Source organism: Triticum dicoccoides, chromosome 5B (assembly GCF_002162155.2).
Source record: "Triticum dicoccoides isolate Atlit2015 ecotype Zavitan chromosome 5B, WEW_v2.0, whole genome shotgun sequence".
NCBI lineage: Eukaryota > Viridiplantae > Streptophyta > Magnoliopsida > Poales > Poaceae > Triticum > Triticum dicoccoides.
In genome coordinates, this window is record NC_041389.1 from 707,921,123 (window position 1) to 707,926,083 (window position 4,961).

The window sequence follows — 4,961 nt, forward strand, 5'->3', positions numbered from 1 at the left end:
CTTAGTCGGCTAGGCACGACGCCGGATCGGGCGCCAGGTGTGTCCCCGGATCAGCTGTGAGGTCTCCGTTGCACGGACTGTTCTATCTTCTACTTCCAACCATCTGCCCTGCCCTGCCCTTCCCTCCGCGCTATCTAGCTAGCTGCTGCTCCATTAATACGCCCCACACCACACACATACGCATACGTCTCGATCAATTCCGGGTCTGTGATTAACATTCTTTGTTCAAAAAAATTGTTTAATCTCGTCGGCAGAAACATTTCCACATCGTGTAGATATGTACGTATGTACTTACACATATGTATTGAGTTGCAAATTGTTGTGCGTATGGTAAAGCGTTGAGTCAGACGTATGCATTACTGTACAAAAGAAGCAGCATCAAATCAAAGCGACACAAGGGCGCTCAGGTCGGCTAGACAGTGTGGTATATATGCCCAGACCAAGGGCACTGTCGAGGGACGGGACCGAAAGCTAGTGTGCTGATGTTCTTCTTTCTTTGTTAACGAAGGTGACGTACACACCCTACATACTGTACATGATACATGCTCGTGCAACGCATGGTGCAAAAGACCCATGCATGTCGGCAGGCCACAAGTTGCAACAGCGATGCACCCTTCCCACGTTTTGCCTCCGTTTTGAAATGAGACGAGACGAAGCTTTTTTGAAAACGTTTACAAGAAAAAGAAAAATACACCTTCCCCCTGAAAAAAGGAAAGAAGAAACGTCCCTGATAAAAACCGCACGTTCAGCTAGCCACACTGGATTAAGCAACCCATCGAGGATCAACAACGAGCAGCGCCACGTATATATGAACGGACCTACCTCAAACTAACCTTTTCTTCAGGTCATTACATCGACTTTGCATATGTATTCTTTGCCTTCTCCAACGCGACGCGTTAGACTTGTCAACTGATGTGTTGTGCGGTTGGCGACGTGCGCTGTGCATTGGTGTGCACGTCCCAGGGACGGACCGTGGCTTCAGAGTTCAGTCGGTCTGCAGACAAATGGGCTGTTTGGTTCCTAGCCATACATTGCCACACTTTGCCATGCCGTACCTAACCTTAGGCAAGTTTGACCAAGTTAGGTTAGGTAGGTGTTTGGTTCTAGCCATACTTAAGGCAAGATTTTTTTTATGAGCAGTGAACCCCACATGGCATAGGCATAAAAAGTGTGGCAAGATTTTCGTAGGCAAGCAAAAGTGTGGCTAACAATTTGAGCAACTCAAGTAAAGCAAATGTGCCAAGTATGGCAAAAATCATGTGGCAACATATGGCAAAGATAGTCACAATCCAAACAGCCCCGGGAGCTTCTACCTGTACTAACAATAATACAAGCTGAGAAGGATAAGGAGCAACAAACTTGATTGACTTCCCCTCCACCATAGATCAGCCGGCCTTGCCGGTGTCGGGAGAGGCAGGGAATCCAATCTATGAGTGGAATTCTTAATAATAGTCATCTTCTTATTTGAAGATGGCATCGTCTACAATAAATATTCTTCGTCTCTTCTTTCGACGACAAGATCTTCTTCCCGACGCCAATGGTGGTGTTGGAAGGTCAAATTTGTCTAGGTATGGTCCTTCTCATCTTGCTTCGTCAGATTGGTTTTGATTTTTTTTTTCTCATGGACGTCGCGAGGAGGATTGTCCTCGCACTATCTGTCCTGGCTGCTACATTCTCGACAATGGTGATTCGTACTCTCGACTCCCAGCGACGTCGATCTCGTTGTTCGAATTTTTGTCCCTGAAATACCGGTGTTGGTACTCTTGCCGACGTTGGTGGATTACTTTAATGCCGGCATGCGTGCATTGCAGCCTTGGCAATGCGGCTCAAATTGAAACAATGGAAAACCCTGTTGGTATTTGTAGGTTTGTGGTTTGATACTTTTGTTATGTTTCTACAGCTGCCATCAGAAAAGTACAAGATTGTATCATGGAAAGGGAAAGAGTTTGAAGATCGTGAAGATTTGCTCGTTTCTTTTAGACTTTATTTTATAATTGTTGTAGTCACCTCGTGTATCTCTACCATGTACACTTTGCTAATATAAATATATCATGGTATTGATTGTCAAAAGAAAAATACGGGTAATAACAATAGCACTTTTTGATCAAGTGTACTGCTTTAGTGCATCTCCAATGTGGACCTGCAAATGGGTATGGCAAAATATTCATTTTTATGTCCGTGCATGGTTTGTGGACATGATGCAGCAGAGAGTAATCCAATCCTTTTCGCAGATTAATCCTGATTTGTCCGGTTGGGAGGAGAGAAAGGAGAGGAGACGATGCATGTGTAGAGAGAGAAAAGAGAGGAGAACCATGTGGTGGGTTTTTTGTGAAAACTTCAGATCTATTCATCTTTAATCATTGCAGTACAACAACACAAGAAATAATAAAAATTACGTCCAAATCCGTAGACCATCTAGCCATGACTAAAAGCATTGAAGTGAGCCGAAGGCGCATCGCTGTCATCGCCCTTCCTCATCGGTGCCGGGCAAAACTTGCTGTAGTAGACTCTCGGGGAGTCGTCGTGCTTTTGGATTCAAAAATGGTGCTTCAACACACAATCTCTATATTTTTCATTTTGAGACAGCAAAAAACACCCCCTTGTGTAGCAAATATATACGTCAATTTTGCATCATGATTTCCTACTCTTATTTATCTTATTTTGAAGTTATATTCCACATTATGATGCAATTCTAATGCATGGAGATTTTCGACAACTGAAAATCTGACATGAAGAAAGCTACAATATAGATAGCAATTCTCCGGAGCTCAAAATAACGTGAACTTTTACGGAGATTTATTTTGGAATATATAAAATATACGGAAAGAAAGAAGTACCAGAGAAGGGCTTCGGTGGCCCACAAGCTAAGGGGGCGCGCCACCCAGTCTTATGGGGCCCATAGAGGTCCTCTGCTGACGCGCTTCTCCTATATGAAGCCATTTACCCTAGAACAAAATAAAGAGAATACTTTCAGGACTTTTCGCCGCCATCTCAAGCCGGAACCAGGGCAGGAGCACTTTCGCTCTTCGGCGGAGCGATTCCGCCGTAGAAAACTTCCCCCAGGAGGGAGAAATTGAAACCATCATGATCATCAACGCTCCTCTCATCGTGGGAGGCCTCATCTTCATCAACCTCTTCACCTACACCATCTCATCTCCAAACCCTAGTTCATCTCTTGTGCTCAATCTTTGTATCAAACCTCATATTGGTACCTGGGGGTGCTAGTTGTGTTGATTACATCTTATAGTTAATGCTTTTTGATTTACTTGACAGAAGATCATTATGTTCAGATTGTTGATTGCATATTTATACCTACTAAACATGTTCAATATTATGAGTTGTGAGTAGTTCTATTTGTTCTTGAGGACATGGGAGAGGTTATTTGTAATCATGTGAAGTTAATCATTGTTCAATGTTTTGATGCTATATTGTGTTGTTATTCCTCTAGTGGTGTTATGTGAACGTCGACTACATGATACTTCACCATCTTTGGGCCTAGGGCCTGGAAGGCATTGTGGAATTAGTTTGTAGATGATGGGTTGCGGGAGTGATATATATAAACTTAAACCCAGTTTATGAATTGTTCGATGAGGGGCTGTTTTGGATCCACATGATTAACTCTATGGTTTGATTTATCTTACTCTTGTATTTGCAGATGCTTGCATGGAGGGTATAATCATAAGTAGGTGTTTGTTCAAGTAAGAACAGTACCTTAGCTCCGGTCCACCTACATAACAACTTATCAAGGCAATGAACATAAGTCAACGCATCGTGGTGAAAGTCACTTGATTGATATTCTCGTGTGTCCTCAAGAGCATTTGAATCACTATAAGAAGTTCCAACGGCTTGCCCTCGGCAACACTAAGGTTAGGGCCACCTTATTGCACCTTGCTACTTTTGTGACTTGTTACTTATTACCAATTATCTTGCTACCAAATAATCTATCAAAACTATCTTACAACACTTGCAGAGAATACCTTGATGAACCGCTTATCGATTCCTTCTGCTCCTCGTTGGTTCAACACTCTTACTTATCGAAAGGGCTACGATTGATCCCCTATACTTGTGAGTCATCAAGTCTCTATCCCAATCACCGTGTGGGTCACACCTGTCAGGTAGCACGAGAAAATAATTTGTAACCTCGCATGAATGGTGCTAACCAGTAGTACAAGAGCCTCTACTTGTTTAACCCAACGATAGTTTTTTTATTATAGTGTTTGAGTGGGAGACTAAACTGAAAAAGAAAGTTGTGGGGATTAGAGAAGGTGCGTGGGAGATGAAGTAGTTGGGCACTCACTATAAGTTCCACTGAATGTTAACACTAGGATCTTGCACCAGTGTCGTGTTCTGGTTGGGATGATGGGTGGATGATTTGGGATTAAACAATCCCAAGAGTTTGGAGCAAAACCTTATATCCCCTGAATGTTACCTTGGCATGATTTCTTTTATTGGTTCAATCAAACTTGCAAAAAACAATTGTAGGATTATTTTCCACGTGAAATTTGTGATTTGATCTCATCTTTTTTGCAGTATGAAATATTTTGCAATTCCTATGAAATTACCTTCCCGCTCTTCGGTTTTGTAATAATCCTAGCAAGTCCTTATTGTCCTTGTCAAATTCTTAGGAAATTAATTGCCTTAGTTGTTGTTCAACACTACAAAATTTAACATATCATAATCTATTAATTACACTACGCTTCCTAATTTTTAAGGCCCCACAGTCAACTGAGACCTCCAATTTAGAATTGGTTCTCCTGATTTTAACCGGATCAACAATTTATCAAGGAATTTCTAACAGAGTTCTCTCATTCAATTCTTTTAATTCCCCGTTCTCCCTAATTTTCGAGCTCTTCCATTCAATTGAGTTATTCAATTTTGGAATTGGTTCACATTTTGGCCAGGGATGATTTTTTTCAAATGAATCGGCAGCAAAACGGCCTATAAAACGGCAGATGTGCCAT